This window comes from Xenopus laevis, chromosome 2S (genome assembly GCF_017654675.1).
Source record: "Xenopus laevis strain J_2021 chromosome 2S, Xenopus_laevis_v10.1, whole genome shotgun sequence".
In the NCBI taxonomy this organism is placed as follows: Eukaryota; Metazoa; Chordata; class Amphibia; order Anura; family Pipidae; genus Xenopus; species Xenopus laevis.
The window spans coordinates 100,166,754-100,186,193 of NC_054374.1; the positions used below are offsets into that span (position 1 = coordinate 100,166,754).

At 39.6% G+C, this 19,440-nt stretch overlaps 1 pseudogene; it reads left to right on the plus strand.

Moving 5' to 3' along the window:
• The first annotated feature begins 4,808 nt into the window (after positions 1-4,808).
• Positions 4,809-14,509, plus strand: LOC108708953 (annotated as a pseudogene).
• The last annotated feature ends 4,931 nt before the right edge of the window (positions 14,510-19,440 follow it).

A 19,440-nucleotide genomic window follows, 5' to 3' on the forward strand; every position in this document is an offset into this window, starting at 1 on the left:
ACACAATTACTGCAACGGGTAACAAACACCATACAAAACTTGCCTTGAGTACATTACTTGAATGGTACAAGGATTGCCCACTTGTGATCACAAGACAATATTCTCCAGCTCTTTAGGGCTCACTTACAAACATAACTTCTAAAATAGTCAGCAGCAACCAATCAGCAGTTTGAAATCAGCAACCAATCAGCACTGAAAATTCTACTACATGTTAGAAAATGAAAGAAAACATCTGATTTGTTGCTATGGATAACTGTGTTGTAGTTTAACACCTAAGTTTATAAATTGTTCCCTCTACTAGTTTGTATATGGTTTTTTGTGCAGTTTTGCAAAGGTATTCTATTTTGAGGATATTTCCTGGAGTTATTAAAGTGCTATGCTGGTTGATAATTATAAGCCTACAGTCTATAGTATTTCAATATTCACCATTGTACCTGTAGTACACTTTCCTTTCTACTTGTTCATCAATGTCGCTGCAGCTGATATTGTAACTAGAGTAAGGCTAAACAGTCTCTGATAATCTTTTTGTATAACACACTTTATTTTCAATAAATTCTCTCATTTTGTTACAGTGCTTAAAATGTGGCCTACAGAACTGATTTGTAGTGTTTTCTAGTAAATGTATAAATATACAACCATTTGCTAACTGTACTGTGTGTATAGATTGTGTGTTTTGCCTTGGTGTAACAGGGTGCATTTAATAAGCCAAAACGCCTTTTATCTATATTGTGAACTACAATTCTCAGTGTCTTACTACATCCAAAAGTAAGTGGATACATGTCCCTATTTAAACTGGTGGTTAATAGCATAATAAATAGAGATCACCTTTTTGAGATTATCATTACATTTTTAAAAAATGTTTCTATTTGTTGCTGTTTCATGTTGTATTTGCCTTAGCAGATTGTGATATTGCTGTGAATGACCCACCACTGGCTATTACTTACACTGCTGTGTTTAATAATTGTACTTTCAATAAATGATATGAACAGTTGTGGCAGCTATTTTTCTCATGGAACATTTATGTACTGGGATGATAAAGCATCGTAGGTAGAGCAGTGTGACTAAATACTAGAGTCATCCCTAAATGCCAGAGATGAGTTGAGATGTAAATAACAAAATGATGCACAGAAAAGCTACAGCATATCTGCGTTATGTACTAAAAGCTGTTGTACAAATTGGCAGAAAAGCTGCTGGTGCCAATAAATTTGGGCTTGTGTGCCCAACTTTGGTCAGGTAGGTATTGTCTGGTAGGACATGCACAGCAGGGGGTCAGTTTTACTGTATGTGTACACAAATAAAAGCTTCACCTTCATGTGCCCCTTCTTGATAGGTTGGTGACTAGTGGCACTAGTCACCTTAAAAAACCATGGAGTAAAGAGGAGTCATCTTTATAGTAACTGTGAGGTTTTCTAAGTAATCTGAAAATCGGTACAAGCCTATATTTAAGTATAAATGGACTAAAGGGGGTTTATTTTACTACACCTTGGATAAGAACCACACATTATAAAATTAGTTGAAACTTGAAACAATGTTTTTTATTCAACTTAGTTAGCTGATTATACCCAGACATCCACTTTACTTGCAAATTATAGCCACTACTAGTAGTACTTTATTGTGTGCCCACACAGCATGTTTTAGCCAGTATGGGCCCTTTTTCAAGTGTGAATTATTTCCATACTGCACCAATATTTTAAAACCTCATACAGGCCATGCACCTTGTGTGTGGCTTTAAAGGAAAACTATACCCCCAAAAATGTATACTTAACCAACTGATTCTATCATATGAAATATATATTTTGCCCTATCACATCCCTTACCTTGAGCACCCATTTTATGATATTCTCTGTGCTGCCTCAGAAATCACCTGGTCTTTTTTGGCTGATGTAACCTAACATGTATGTGTGCCATGGGCAAATTCTCTGCCCCTTGCTGCCTAAGGAGCCTCCTGCGATGCTGCCCCCCCTGCTCCCCAGAGCTTACCTTTTTGGTACAGGCGCAAGTCCAGGGGACTGCCCTAGAAGAGCTGCATTTCTGGTTTAATGCCTTTGGTTTGTTTGTGTGCACTGTGAATTGTAGGATCCCAGGGGGCGGCCCTTAGTACTTAAAATGACAATTGTCTATTTAGGATTGCCAAATGGCACATAATAGTAATGTAACAGGTGCTTGGTTCAGGGACTGCCTTAACCTTCCTCTGGTTACTATACACTGCTTCCAAAACCCGGGGTCCAACCAGAGCCGGGCCAAGTCGGCCAAGTGCCCAAGGCAACCCGGCTAACTACATCGCCCCCCTCATATTGCGCATGTGTGCAAACACACGGACACGTCCAGAAGCCAAGCGTGCAGGGCCGGAACTAGGAGTAGGCAGAGAAGGCACATGCCTAGGGCGCAAAGCTACCCCGTGTCTGGTCCCGTCTCTCCCCGACTGCCCCTGGTGTCTTGTGCATAAATGCTTTTCTGCGCATGTGCGCTGGAGTGAAATCTCGCGCATGCGCAGTCGAGCTCGCACAGAGCCGGCGCTGTGGCCTGCCAGGTTGCCTAGGGCGCCTGGCCGGGTTGGCCCGGCTCTGCAAGCGTGCATGCTTGGGCAGAAGATTGTGCATGTCCCACAGATACACACATGTCCCAGAAGAAGAAATTGCTGCCACAGTTGGGGAAACAAGGGTCTGAACTAGGGGCAATGTGGCAGAAGAGGTACTGTTTTAGGCACCCCTCCACCTTTGCGCCCTAGGCACGTGCCTCTCCTGCCTACCCCTAGTTCTGGCCCTGGGTCCAACTCCCAGCAACTCCTGCTAGGCACAATATAATTAGACTTTTTATCTTCAGGTGGGACCCCCCTTTTGATAGAGGAACGGATTACCACTGGTGTAAGCACACAGTAATCACTCTTGATCAAATAGTGATCAACCAGTGGTTCTTTAAAACAGCCAAACTATTTTTTAAACTGGTGGTACACTTCTCAATGGTTAATTACATATTCAAGGTGCATGCTCAGATGGTACACTCCACGAACAAGTAGTGTCAGCAGGTCATTTATACAAAAATATTACTCACTGATACTGTCTGATCCTTTGTTAGTCAGCTTTCTGAATTGAGTCGCCTTGCCTGCTTTTGGTGCACAATCCCCATTGAAGGCGATTTTTACAGCTGGTCTTACACTCCAAGAGCCTAACCACTTGAGTCCCTAACCTGGCAGCCTTGTTACCACAGGGTACTAAACCATCACTAAACTCCTTGTTGGAGCCTTAGCTAACTTTCTTGAACCAATCTGTCACTCCTATAGTGACCTATTACAGTTTCTGACCTGACGCTTGCTCCTATACTGAGGCCTACTGTCACCTCAGGCCCAGCCACACACCACATCCTCCAGTGAGTTGGTGTACCAGAAAGAGAGGGAACACATTTGAGTATCCTTTTTATAAACTCTGGGAACTACTCCTCCCTCTGAAAAAAAGGACCCAGCCAAACAGACTAACACAAAAACCTTTACATTTCTACACAAAAAAGAATATTCTTATAAAAATGGTTTATTTACATGAAACAGGGTTTTACCCATGTGCTTCTCTGCAATATAGTTTTATAGAGACCTCTGTTGTTTGGAGGTATACAATAGAACTGATGTACACTTGAAAAAGGGCCTGTACTGCCTGAAACATTTTGTGCAGACAAACAATAAAGAACTACTAGTGGTTACTCAAGTAACAGAACTATTAGCGCAAGGGCCCAGGTGCAGGCATAGCAACCCCCTCTTCGAAGGGGGTGCGGACCCTGGTGAGATCGCACCTACTGCACCCTTGGTAGTTCTGCCCCTGAGTTACTCTGTACATGTTATTGATTCACACACACACAGGCCTGTACTGAGATTGAAACTTGGTCCTGGTATTTAAAGGTACACAGAGGCTCAAACAGCCCTACCAGCCTAATAAATAGTAACTGTTTATGGCAACTAACATCAGCCTCTCTGGTACTTGCAGAAAACACCGATTATCAGTCCAGGCCTGCTCCCACATGCTTACGCTATTCTGAGGAGAACTGGATGCCTGGAATAGAACATCCAGGGAAGAGAGAACAAACTGAATGGCATATCTGGTGAAGAACGCTCCCCTATAATTCCTAAACGAGTATGGCCAGTAAGCATCACAAGCTATAAATGAAGGCACAAAACAAACAGTCCTTTGTTATGCTTTTTCCATTTGGTGCTTCAGTCCTACCCAAAATGATGATATTGTCCTGTCTGGATGGGGAAGGCAAATAACCTTCTATCTTACTTTGCCAGCCTTCCCATCAGTTGGATCACAAAATAGATGAAAAATGTGAAAACAATCCCCCACAATGTTCATGAAAAGTAAATTAAACATTTTAGAGCAGTGGCCTGTCAAATTCTACTATTACTTGGCAATTTTAGGACATGCTTAGTGCACTCACTGCAGTGTTGAAATGTGCTTGCTGTGATCACAGGAATTTCTAATAAAACATTCACACCACTTGTATTCACATAGTATTGCCTAGAGACAGAGATGCAATGTGAGTGGACCTGACAGAGAGAAGAGTAACGTACACAAGCAGAGGAAAGATTGTGACTGGCACCTCTCCTTTGGTTCCCAGGCATGTTTATAATGAGGTCCCACCCAGCAGGTGCAACACTGAGAGCGGCATCAGCATCACTGTGTGTCTCTGGGATGTTAGTGGCTGAGATGAGGGAGGGCAGCAGCCGGTCATGGGTGGATATACAGTGTCCTGTGCCTGACAGACATGAGCCTGGGTTGCTGCTCTGTGTCTGACCCTCAGTTATCTGATGTGGTAAGACCAGAATGAAATTCCCTGGCTCAGTTCTAGTATCAGCAGCCTTGTTTGTTGCAAAGACAGTGACAGCCCTGTGTTTGAGCATCACGTACAATTCAGCCAGGGATAGGATTTGGCAGAACCTCCTGCCGTGTGTGCTGGTGCAGCTGAGCCTTCTCTTTATCCACCAGGATTTGGGCAGGGACAGACCGCTGGTGCTGCTGCTGCACCTTCTGCAACTGGGACCCCTAGTCAGGTGATTTGCATATGGCAGGTAATTTAAAGTTGTATGGAGGTCTTTATTATAAATGGTGCAAATGCTTGAAGTTACCACTTTTTATTAAACATGTCCAAGGAACATTAATAAAGACAAGAGAGTAAACATAATGCCCTACACATGAGCCCACTGTAAAATTAATGTACCATACGTTATAAAATGTGTGGAGAAAACCCAAAAAAGTAAATTAGGATTTTTGCAGCCAATACCGCTTCCAAAAAGGAAAAGTCGCCAGCTTTTTTTGAACTTTAATGCATTTTCAGCTCACAGGATATGATGTAAGTGACAGAAGATTGAGGAAGATCTAGCTGCTTTTTAGCACTTCGCCTGGTTTGAGTTGGCGAAGTCAACTCTGACGAAAGAGGTAATGTTCACTAAACGATTGTTCGCCAGAGTGAAAAGAGTGATAGAGTGCAAATGAACGCTATTGACGGTCCAAACCAACACCCATTTTTAAAGGCATGAGACCACCATTTGTTGAAGGGGGTGGGGGTGCCTCAAACCACATTGAAGCTTAACCTGCAGCTTCTGGCAGGCGCGTTTCAGGGGCTGGTGCCGCCTGAGGCAGCAGCCCTGATGCTGCCCCCCCCCTCTAACTTCTAGCTTCTAACAAGTAGCGCCGGAGTGGGTTGAGGAGGTGTCGCATTGCTAGTGCAGTGAGTGCTATTGCGCTTGCTGCACTAGAAGAGTCGAATTTCCGTTTAAAAAAACGGAAATTCTGCTGTTAAAGTTACCAGAGGCGGCTTTTTGCCTCCCATGGTAACTGGCCACTCCGTGCCGCCTGAGGCAAGATTCTCACCTTGCCTCATGGCCAGAGCGGCCCTGGCTTCTGGCTACAACACAAAAATACAAGGGGGGTTGTGGGAGCACTTGAAGACTAAGTAAAAATGTATTTAAATCCAATGGAAGTGCTCCTGGTTTGGTCAATTAATCAATGCACATTCCCTGGTCCCCTGTCTCATAAGTAATTCAGTATATATGCAAGTGCATGTGCTCACAAAGACAGGTGTTTTTATTTACAAAGTTATAATCATAAAATTGGTAAGCCACCATACCACATCAAGGTAAACCCCAGACGGTGGTCCCTAACTATTTACTTCCAGTCATAGTATAAAAAGGCATGTGCCTCCCTGCATAGTAGCATTCCTTGGGATAAGTGTCTCCTGGCCTTGGCATTGGTTTCAATCAGAGGGCTAGATCCTCCCCGCCCATCAAAACTGCAGGCAGAGGAGTGTGCCACATAAAATAGCAACTTAAAAAAGAACCTTTCTCTGAATATAATCTATAAAAAATAGCCCTTGTTTTAACATACTGCAGAACATATGCGTTTATATAGTGCTGACATACTTCAGAGAGCTTTAGTAAGAATCATTCACATCAGTCCCTATCACATTCACATATAGCGGGAACAGGAGTCCATTGTGGAGTGTGGGAAGGAAACAGGATTACCCCAGAGCACACCCAGGCTAGCATGGAAAATGATCTACTTATCAAAGGTAATCACTGAAATATGAAATAAGGATTCTTTACCCAAAAACTACTATAGTGAAAGAAAATGGCATGCAACTTTCCAATAGACATTCCAATATACATTCATTAAGCATTTTCATTGGTTTTAAAGTTATTTGTAAATGTAATTGCTATTGCGGGTGGTGTAGTGACAAAAGCCTGGACTAGGGGTTGGTTGCATATAAGGTATGTGCCTGGCACCCCCCATGCTTTTTCTGCCTAACCCTAGTTCCGCCCTTTGTGTATATTTTCTGAGTACACTTGTCTAATTGGCATATAAATTAAATATAGCAAATAAAATCATGATTGTGGTAAAAAAACATTATTAGTAGCGACTATAAAATAATGTTTTATATGATCATGTTTTTTTCACAATTCATGATAAATCTCCCCTATGTCTGTCATAGTGTAAACGTAAAAGCGTAGTTTCCATGTTTCTGCTGTAAAACTTTGGGCGACTTCAGAAAATGAATCGCTCCGAGTGCCATGCCGCCATCGATTTACATTTTAGCCGACGGGAAGGCAGGGGAGGCAGATCGGGGAGATTAGTCGCCCCTGAGAAAAGGAGATTTGTTGCTGGGCGACTAATCTCCCCGATTCTGCCTGTGTGCCCTGACCCTAAGGATCTATGGCAGTTAAGAAGATAAGTGATAGATGATGCTCTTTTATTAGGCTGGAGCAGCATGTATATTGTTCTAACATTACTAGTACTAACCCAGTGTGTGGAAGCACAATATCAAATACTAAAACATAAAAACATTGTAAAGTGACACTGAAAAATCAAGGTGCCTGTTCATGGTCTTGTCGGCAAGGGAAAAATTAATCTGTAGCTTTTATTTTAGTGTTATATCTTGCAAGCAATACGATGCAATTAAATGATCAGAGATATTTAGTTCACCAAACAGGAGCTTCAACTGTAACAAATAAATAAAATCATATTTAATCATATTTAATATGATGGTCAAACCTAACGTATCTCCATGGTGACACACAATATATAAGGGGTCGAATCAATAAAAAAAAAAGCTGAAAAAGAACACGTGGTGCACATTTTTGTTCATGTATTAGTATGAATTATTTAGGGCAGGATTCTACAAAAAAAGAAGAGGGGCACACTTCCATGGTGTAAATTATGACTAACTATTTACTACCTCAAGTTACATACACACAACTTGCATACAACTCATACTTACAAACAGAGGATATTACAGTAATGTACTGTGGTTTGCTTGGTCTTTATTAGCATTTAGCTTTAATAAACCACCTGCCCCAAACCCCTCTGGTGCACGTTGTCTACTGCAGAGCACAGAAAGGTAAAAATACATACTATGTTAAGACAAACATGTCTTGTTGCATTTAATAAGTAAATGTATATGTTTCAACTTACATACAAATTCAGCTGAAGAACAAACCTACAGACCCTATCCTATATACTAACCGAAGGCCTATCTATGTCCCGAGTGGAGGGGAGGCAGATGCGCACGCAACTTCGGTTAGGATCTATGAGATGCGCGCGCAACTTCAGCCGAAAGACATAGATGCGGCCTTCGATTAGCAGATGTGCTGGAAGGTTAGGATCAGAACAGGTTAGGATCGGGGAGGCAGATGCGCTGGAAGGTTAGGATCTAGGGAGGCAGATGCGCTCACCGTCTCCTTCTGCCTCCCGCCGCCTCTTCTTTCCTGCTCACTCAGGCGGCGACCGCTGGAAGGTTAGGATCTAGGGAGGCAGATGCGCTCACCGTCACACTAGGGGAACCGGTTGCGTACCTGCACGAAAGTCTGTATAAGCGTCGGCCATCTTGCTACTCCTCTGCGACTTTGTCATCCGCCCACTGCCAAATCCGCCCACTAAAGTCTGTATAAGCGTCGGCCATCTTGCTACTCCTCTGCGAGTTTGTCATCCGCCCACTAAAGTCTGTATAAGCATCGGCCATCTTGCTACTCCTTTGCAAGTTTGTCTAATGGCGGCGCTAGCGTCACTCTAGGAGGGGAACCGGTTGCGTACCTGCACGAAAGTCTGTATAAGCGTCGGCCATCTTGCTACTCCTCTGCGACTTTGTCATCCGCCCACTGCCAAATCCGCCCACTAAAGTCTGTATAAGCGTCGGCCATCTTGCTACTCCTCTGCGAGTTTGTCATCCGCCCACTAAAGTCTGTATAAGCGTCGGCCATCTTGCTACTCCTTTGCAAGTTTGTCTAATGGCGGCGCTAGCGTCACTCTAGGAGGGGAACCGGTTGCGTACCTGCGTGGGTGGCCATTTTTAGCAAAACGGGCTATATTATCTCCAAAAAATATTGATGTTGACATGATAAACAACCAAGTGATTGCATTACTTCCTGGACAAAGCTGTGTCTTTCTGAGTACTGACTGTATTGATTCTGAAGACGAAAGTGAGAAACTTAACTTCCCATTAGAATATTTAAACACTATCAACAATGCTGGATTACCACAACACAATCTTATACTCAAAGTAGGAACAATAGTCATGCTGTTAAGAAACCTTAAGGGTAGGGGCACACGGCGCGATTTCGCCGCGATTCTGCGCTAAGCGAGTTGTCGCTGCGTTTTTTAAGCCGAAATAGCTTTGCTAACTTTGGCGCTGGCGTCAATGCAAATCGCGGCAAAATCGCTGCGCTAATTCACACGCGGCGATTCGTTTTCTATTGTCGTCCGAAGTTGCCTCGCTGAGCGTTTCCGGGCGACAGTAGAAAAAGAATCGCCGCGTGTGAATTAGCGCAGCGATTTCGCCGCGATTTGCATTGACGCCAGCGCCAAAGTTAGCAAAGCTATTTCGGCTTAAAAAACGCAGCGACAACTCGCCCAGCGCAGAATCGCGGCGAAATCGCGCCGTGTGCCCCTACCCTAACACTAAGCAAGGTTTATGTAACGGTACACGGTTGGTTGTGAAGAGCATGAGACAAAATGTTATCAAGGCAGAAGTGCTTACAGGATCCCATAGCGGTGATACTGTTTTGATTCCCAGAATTGACCTTACCAGTTCTGACCAGGAATTACCTTTTAAACTTAAACGACGACAATTCCCCATTAAGGCTGCATTTGCCATGACAATCAACAAATCACAAGGACAAACATTGGATAAAGTCGGCATTTACCTATCTGAGCCTGTGTTTGGTCATGGTCAACTTTATGTTGCATTTTCAAGAGTGCAGCGTTCATCTGATGTTAAAGTCAAGATTTTAAGTACAGCTCACCAGGGAGAACTCATTCAAGGACAGGAGAACATTTTCACAAAAAATGTTGTTTATAAAGAAATTTTTCAGTAACACTTTACTACCAATAAACTCAAAATTTAAGAATTCTAATAGCAGATAGGTAATAACAAGCAATAGGCACAGATTCACTCTACATCCCCACAAATTAGCGTCGCCAGTTGCTGCCTGGGGATGCCGAGTGAATCAGCACCCATCGCATTTTGCTGCCTCACTGTTGTTACCATTCTTTCATTAACGATTCTTTAGAGAATCGGGGGTTTACTGGTTGCATACATAACCCGGCGACTGCCTTATTGCACTTTGCTCTCAGTTAGCAAAGAATGTACAGCCCCTGATCTCTTTATCATCATGGAGGTAAGTTATAACTAATATTAGTTATAACTTATAACTAATATGCTTTTATTTATTTGTTTCAATTGACTCTCCTGTTTAGTGACCTAAAAATCTCTAGTCATTTCATTGCATCTTATTGCTTGTAAGATATACCAATAAAACCCAAGCTATCATGGTTAGCTTGACTTCTCTGATCATCTAAGTGAGGAGGCAGTGCTGGATATAAATCACACATACTTTTGTATAGACTACAGACATTTTTCATTTATTTTTATACACCAGTGTATTTTTATTATAAACTTCTCCCCTTATAAGCTTAATTGCTCCTTTACTATAATGTTACGGGTAGGACATAGAGTGCATTTGCCCTTGGTCTCTAGTCTGATGGGTCTCTTGGGCCAAAATGTCATCAATGAATATTTTGATATTATCAAGGATGTTCAAAGTGTGTACCACTATCAATGTCCAACTGACAGCCAAAGACAACTTTTTCTATGGCAGCTCTGGGCTATATATTCTTTTTGGCCTGCAGTAAACTGTGTGCATTAATTTTGGTAAGCCAAATAGTTTTGTAATTCACGACTGATTAAATATACCAATATTCATTTGTATGCTAACACCTTTAGTCGGTATCAAGGTATGGCTATTTAGTATCAGTATCAAGGTATGGCTATTTATTATCCAGAAAGTTGTAGTTGATTGCTAGAGGAAGGTGTTGTTGTATACTAGATGAAGGGAAACACTTTCAATTATGAGCCAACGGTGTCACAAGCCCAAAAGCACAATACTCATGGAAAATAATTGTTAATTAAAGCCTTTTTGGCATATTTACACACATTCTTTACACAGTAATACATTAACATAATAAGATCCCCAAGATCATGAGTAAATGTAAAAAGGGGATCTCTACTGCCAATTTTGTGTTGGATGTGCTTTAAGCACAGTATTTTAGATTAAATGCTGTAACCTTTTCAAATCTTCATGTGAATGAATGTGTTTAACTTTAAAGTGGCCCACCCTGGAACATATGCCAAGTGTTCTTGTGATTACAGGTCTTTATTGTGTGCCCTCACATCCTGTTCAGTCTTTTAAATACATCATTTCATACCATTATTAAATCTCTATGGGATCTTTTCAGCTTTTCCACTGAGAACTGGGATGTTGCTATGCAATTTTTGATGACCCATAATTCACTTTGCCCTTTAATGGATTTGCTAGAAAACAGGCTAAAAGAACATTCTGAGCATAGCACATAAGCACCAACAAAAAAAAGACTATAAGTTAGGAGTAGTGATGGGCGAATAAATTCACCAGGCGCGAATTTGCGGTGAATTTCCACATTTCGCCGGCAGCGAATAAATCTGTGAAACTGTGGCAAAATCGAAAAAAAAATTCTGGCGCACATCAGAATAGTCACACACATAAAAATTGTCGCGCTTTAAAATGATTAGGACGCCCATTGACTTTAATGCATTTGGATAAAAATGATGCAAATATAAAAATTGCTGTGCATGTCAAAATTGACACCAGTTAAAATTATTTTGATGCCTATTGTCTTCAATACGTTTTGTGAATTTGTCGCCATTTCACGAATTTTGCGGTAAATTCTCAAATTTTTCGGCGAAGAGAAACAGGACAAAATTGTCCATCACTAGTTAGGAGTGCTTTCTTTTAAGTGTAGCTACAAAAAACCTTTAACCATACCTTTATATTATACTTTGTTTCTCTTTGGAGATTCTGATATCATGAGAGAACTCAAGTCATGGCAGTTATCTATGTATAGGAGACAAATTCACAAAAATGCTTAGGGCTAAAAGACTTGGTTGTCTAGATGACTGTCATTTTTTTCTTGAAAATCTTTTACATGCCTATCCTTGCAACACTTGACAAGATATTGAAATTGTAAAGTTAAAAGTAAGTAAAAAGTTACAAAAGGTCTTTTCACTATTCCTGGTATAGGGTATCTACCAATAGTAGATATCAGATGGTAGCACACCATATTTTATATTACTTGGTTGTATAAACAATAATGCTCTTGTATGAGTTCAGTACTTTGGTAAGAATTTATTTAAAAAGTCTTCCTTCTACCTTCAATCATGTTTTTTGAAAAAACTTTTTAAGTATTGTTGTGTAATGGATATGTGAATATAAGCATGTAGAGTGATCTCATTATCCATATACAGTATATATATACTACACAGCTCTTTACATTTACATTTATTAGAGGTACGGTATGTTATAGGGACTTTCCAGTCCCTATAACACACTACACACAACCAATAAGGTCCATTTCATCATTAGCTAATTAACCTGCCTCTTTGTTATTCAATGATTCAATCCAATCATTTAGTAATGGAAGTTTGTTTGCTGTTGGCCACCAGGAAACATTAGAGGTCACTTTCAACCACAAGGGCAGTTTCATACCCACACATTACCCTGTAGTCATTTGTGCCCTGTTCTGCTTCTACTTCCATATAGTTGCTAGATTTACTTTCCACAGCATTTATATTTACAGATACTTTAAAATCAATTATTTTAATTAATGTATTGTTAAGCTGCTTATAACTAAATTTTTTTCATTATGCAAAAACTGTTTTGGGTAGGAATCCATGTTAAATTGAATTTAGAATCGTACACCTCTTATGAATTCACATAACTGAGCTTACGCACCTCCTGGTTTCTATATGTAGTCACTAGAGATACATGGTTATTTTATAGGTGTGTTGAAGTATTCTACATCTATTTTAAAGCCGAAAAAGTTGAAGAGCCTTATTTCTGCATCACAAAAAAGAAGCAGATGCCCAAGGGAGACTGTTCAGTTGAAGTTGAGAAGGAAGTGGGTCAAGCTGAAGGAAAACTGTTCACACAAAGAGCTGCACTAAGCCGGGCCTCAGTCATTCAAGCTTTCCTTGGATCAGCACCACAGCTAACACTTCAACTCTACATTAGTGTCCTGGAACAGGAAATCACAGTACTTCGTTGTAAGACGGATTTTATTTTCAGAATCTATTCTAGAATTCCAGGCATGTAAGGAAAAATAAATATATGGTGATACTGTAGATAATCTGAGAGTAGGGGCTTGCATAAAAGGTAATTTTTAATAAGGCAAAAAATATGTCACCCAGTTTCAGAATTAGTACTGAAGTATATACTTCCCCAGAGGGAAAAACAGCAAACAGAAGAGTACAGTAAACAGGAGAATGACATACCACAATATGGTTTAATACTGTAACCAATTCAGACAAATTCACTATAAACTGTTATGTGTGCAAGCAGCTCTTTATTAATAATGTATGCTCTTGCTGCACAGCTCTAGGATTTTATGCACTTAGCTAGAGCACTATATCAATATTCCTGAATGAAAGCAATGCTTTTAGCACTCTTTGATAAGGTAAATCTTGTGTGTACTTGATGAAATTCACAGTTTTCTTATAGGTATAAGGCAACACACATCAGTCTTGACTGATATGTGAAGACTCATTAACTGATTGATTATATATGGCAAGGATTAAGCAAAAAAACTTCTATAAATGTTTTCTAAATTCATAATACCTGAAAACAATGACACATGCATGAATTAAACAATTTTGTAACAAGCTGATGCACTCCTAGTGAGATTGCCATGTTGTGCAGCGACCCAAAAAAAGGAGGTAATTGGCAAATAGTCATTGTACTGGTACTCTTCAGCTCAGTTTTAAAAATGTGGTGCTGCTGGATTTCCTGGTTTTCCTTTTCTACCCATGGAACCTTTTTTGGCAGAGTAAATCTCCCTTTCCAGAAAACATAGAGAAGGCCTTATCAAGAGTTGGAACAGTCATTGTTCTCTGCTTTCTTACCTTTCTCTATGCAGGAATTAACGTGTTCTGTTGGTCTAGTGTCCTGCTCAAAATTAACAACCGGGATTTAATCAACAAGTCACAAAACTGGTACTGCATGGTAGTATTTTACATGCTGAGGCTAATTGAAAATGCCAGCCTTCTTCTTCTTTGGTACATTTTTAAAGTTGATATATATATTTATGTTTGTGCTGCATTGTTGGTGCTACATTTGCTAATTGGCTATTGCATTGCAGTTCTATTCATGCTTGTATTCTATCAGTTTTGCCATCCATGCAAGAAGCTCTTAACATCAAGTATCTCCGATGGATTGTTGTCTTGCTTCAAGTTCATGTGTTATCTATGCATACCTTTGCAGGCTCCAACAAAGATGGACAAGTGTAGTGCCAAGCTCTGAGAAAGCTCAGAAAACACTGAGATACCAACCACTAAAGCTACTGACTCTCACAATGCAAATGTAAAACAGAGCAAGCTTTGCCGCTATGATCAAATCCTTCATGTAAACTTTGTACTCTCTACATGCTTTATGCATTGCTGCTAATGTGATGGGTCCATAACTGGGTGGCTCTTACCCTTGTAGAATATGGCTTTGCTATCTACATTGGTATCTTATAGGTACAGGGTCAGTTATCCATAAAAACCCATTATCCAGAAAGCTCCAAATTACAAAAAGGCTGTCTCCTGTAGACTCGATTTCATCCAAATAATTCAAATTTTTAAAAAGTAATTCCTTTTTCTCTGTAATAATAAAACAATACCTTGTACTTGATCCTGACTAAGATATAATTAATCCTTATTGGAGGCAAAACAAGCCTAATGGGTAAGTTCATGTTTAACTGTTTTTTAAGTATAATGGCCATTATCCAGAAAACCCCAAGTCCCAAGCATTCCGGAAAACAGGGCCCATACCTATTTAATTATATAGCTGGTTTTCAGAGAGTGAAGAAGACATGCTGCAAAAAGCAGTGAGATTGATAGGATGCAAGGATTTTGCAATGGATAATTGTGATTTGATTGTAAAGGTGTTCACCAATTTAATGGGATACAATTTAGGAAAAAGGGTTTGTGAATGGAAACGTATCTAACTTGCGTATCAAAAGAAAAGAAAAGAAATCATATTCAGTTGAATACAGATTTGTGATATCTAATCTAACATCGCTGATCCAATTTTGGTTCTAGTAAGCTGTGATTGCAAATGGGGCCTTAGATATTATATTGTTCTGGATGAAACCTGCAACATTTAAAAGTAGTAATGAAGTGCAATGTCACATACCATGGTCAGACTGGCCCGGCGGGACAATGGGAAAAACCCGGCAGGCCCCAACCTTCATGGGTCCCTGTCAGGCCAGACCCCCCTCTCCCGATATTCAGATTGTCCAAAAAAATGTTGGCGCAGCGCAGTGCCATCTACACATGCGCACCGAGTGGTGCCTTCATGCGTGATATATATTTATGTTTGTGCTCCATTGTTGGTGCTACAGTTGCTAGTTGCTAATTGGCTATTGCATTGCAGTTCTAATCATGCTTGTATTAGTTTTGCCATCCATCCAAAAGCAAAATAATTTGTACTTAAGCAAAATTAATTCAGTCTGTTGTCAAAACCATAATGAAGGTAATCAAATCAAATACCCCTCAAAAACACCTTGAATAATGCTTATAGATTACAGTATGTGAAATATAGACATATTGCAGTTTTAAGCTCTATCAAAAAAATCGTTGTGCAAATAATAATTGAATTTCGTTTTCTGTGTATCTTAATCCAGCTTTACTGCAGTCATTAGGCAAAATGCTGATTTAATTTACTTGAACAAAGCATACTTGAGGCATGACACACTTTTCTGCATAATCCCTAATAATATAGCTGTATCCAAACAAAGTGAATTATATTTAACGATTAGAAACAAATAAGTAATTGTATTGAAAGCTATGAATGCTAAATCAATCAAGACTTTTGCTCGGAAGTCTACAAATAACAGATGAATATTGCACATCTTCCTTCTCAGTAGACCTGGTGTTACAGTACAGTATAATGACATAGGTGAATAACATAACTATGGGGGTTTGTGGATGCACACCTGAGGCCAATTTCAAAAAGTTTAAAGCCCTGTCTAAATAATTCAAGTAAATATGCAAGTGCATGTAATTTTGAAACAGGGTTTTTTTGTTACAAAGTTATGATCATAATATTGATAAGCCACCATACCACGTCAAGGTGAAACCCCACATGGTGGTCCCCAACTTATTTATCTCTAATTATAGTAAAAAAGGAATATTACCTCTCTGTATAGTACCAATTCTTAATATAAACATCTCCTGTGCCTTGGTTTCAAACTCTGTGCTAAATCCTCCCCCGCCAACTGCTGAGCGGCTTTTAAGAGGGAGAGACTGCCTTAACCAACGCCCATTTTAGAAAAGTAGAAGTCAGGTGTTGTAATTAAAAACAAAGTAGAGTGATATGTGCAGTTGCACAATAGTGTGTATACATGTATAAGTGAAATGTGAAGGTATGTATGGTAGTGAAACACACACTTATTTAGTTCTCCTTTACACTCTTCTATTCTATGTTTACATTCATGCACATCCCTGGGTGCACATACACTTTTCCCTTTTCACTATTTATTATGTGTCACAAGACATGGTGGCATGTACGGACCACAAATGGCGCATATGAATTTTCTCAGCTGCCAATTCGCCGTGTGTGAAAAAAGGCCCCTGACTGTGTATGATGTGCTGCATATATGCATATTGGGCAACAAACTGTTCATTAGACCCTTGGCATTCATATTTTAGGTGATTTAACTTTGTATGCAAGAAATTTGGTGAGATAAATTTGGCAAATTGCAATATTTTAGGTGTTTTTCAGAAATGTCATTAAAACCACTGTCTTTAGTGTAGCTTTGCTACAACTAGGGATGCACCGAATCCAGAATTTGGTTCGGGATTCGACCAAATCTTTCACCAAGGATTCAGGGATTCGGCTGAATCCAAATAGTGGATTCATTGCATCCCTACTTACAACACCTAGGAGCAGATTTATCAAAGGTCGAGGTGAATTTTTGAAAGAGAAAAATACGAATTTCGAGCTATTTTTTGTGTACTTTGACTAGGGAATAGTCAAAATTCGATTTGAATTTGAAAAAAATCCAAAAATTAGAATATCGAAATGTATCATGTACGATCTCTTTAAAAATTCAACTTCGACCATTCACCATCTAAAACCTGCCAAATTGCTGTTTTAGCCTATGGGGGACCTCCTAAAACCCATTTGGAGTCAATTGGTGGACTTTGAAAAATTGAAGTTTTTTTTTGGAAAAACTTCATTTCAAATTTGATCGAATGCGCGATTCCTTAGAATATTACCATTTGAATTCGGCCAAATACGGACCTATTAGATCGAAAACTGACCTATTTGACCAAGAAAAACTTCGACTTAATTTCGGTTGGTCTTTTTGAATTCGAATTTTGAACTTTTTTCAATTCGAAATTCGACCCTTGATTCATATGCACTATTTTTTTTGGGTCTGTACAAGCCACATACTTTGGTATATCTATGTATAATACACAAAAGCCGTGAATATCTTGTAAATTATATCCTTATAAACGGTGAGTACTGATGTCATCAGTTATAAACGGTGAGTAGTGATGTAATTTCTGTCACATGACTCACTTGTGTATTATAATAAATAAAGTACCCCCAGTTGTAAAATATGAGGATATTATAAGTTACCTCGGAGTTCCATGACCTGTATAAAAACACTCGGCCTTCGGCCTCATATTTTTATATGGTCATGAAACTCCTCGGTAACTTATAATATCCCTATATTTTACAAGAGGGGGTACTTTATTCACTATATATTGAACATGAAACTGTTCGTTAGATCCTTGGCGTTCATATATAGGGTAATTTACCTTTGTATGAAAAAAAATTGTGTAAGATAAGTGCGGCAAATTGCAATATTTTAGGTGTTTTTCAGAAATGTCATAAAAACCGCTGCCTTTAGCGTAGCTTTGCAGTTAGTTAGTTTGGAGTAGAAAGACATAATACCCATTTGGAGTGTGTACTTTCCAAAAATATGGTTTTAACTGTTAGGGGTTCTTACAACATAATACACAGACTTTGTTCATAGAAGGTAAATTGGCAGTGGAATAAATTTGGTATGCATTATTTTAATTTTGGGGTCTGTACAGGCCACACGCTTTGGTATTTTGGAAATGTATGCCCTGAAATAAGTATGCACAAGGTATATTATGTGGTCTTTACATGCCATGTACTTTGATAAACCTATGCACATTCTGTATCAAACTGTTCAGTGGACCCCTGGCGTTCATATTTAGAGTGTTTTATCTTGGTACCTAATGATATATGGGAGTTAGATGCTGCAAAGTGGATGTTTTGAGGTGATTTTCTGAAATGTCTTTAGGAAAGCTGTGCGATTGGTACTTTGGAGTAGAAAGACATGTGTACCCATTTTGGATTTGGGTGAACGTGTACTTGCCAAAAATATATGGCTTTACGGGGTGAGTATATTTTTTGTAGCTTTATCCCTTATACAATGCTGTAAATGTTTTGATTTTGCAGTAGATGAAATGACAGAAATGATAGATCATATGGGGTGTCTTCGCTTTGGGGCCTCTACATTCAACATACTTGGGTAAACCTAAAAAATTATATATTTACAAAAGTGCTCAGAGAATCACTCTGAATAAGTTAACATTTAATAATTTTTCCATTAGGGCACCTCCATGTTTGGTTCATGAGAGATAGGTAATTGGCTTAACAGTTCATAGATAAACAGAAGTTTATTTTGCAGGGGGATTACCTGAGCTCTGTTAATCTAAAGCGGTTGGTCATTACATATTTAATATACCCCTTTAATTGCATTTTAATAGGAAAAACACAAATGTTACGGTTGAAAAGGCCATAAAGAGTAGAAATCCCAGCACTGAATTCATTTATGCATTCTAAAATCTCGCTGAAATCCAGTAGATGGTGCCGTTAGCTTTTTTTTTAAAAAGTACACAAGCAAAAGCATATTGAGTGTTCTGCCATCACAAGCAACAAACAGATTATGGAATATATAGAAAATATATAAAATAGTGCTTCTCAACCTTTGTTTTCCAAGGTGTCACCTCAATGCCCTTATATACAGGATTAAGTGTGCAGACATTTTAGATACAATGATAATAAACTGATCCCAAAGATTTTCACTCTTGGAACCAGAGGCACGTGCAAAAGTAAAGTACAGAGCAGGAAGATGCTCATATGGGTTGAGTGCGAGTACAATAGCAACATTTTGATTGTTAGGGAAATGTATTGGGTTTTGTAATGAGTAATGAGTTTTCTTGGCCTGCACATCACTACTTTATAGTATGTGGATTATCTGGCCAGAACTGGGTGGGGGGAGGCTGTTCTTGGTGAATAGCTAACCTCTAAGGCAGTACGGTTAGCTAGCAAGTGCAGCCCTCACCCAA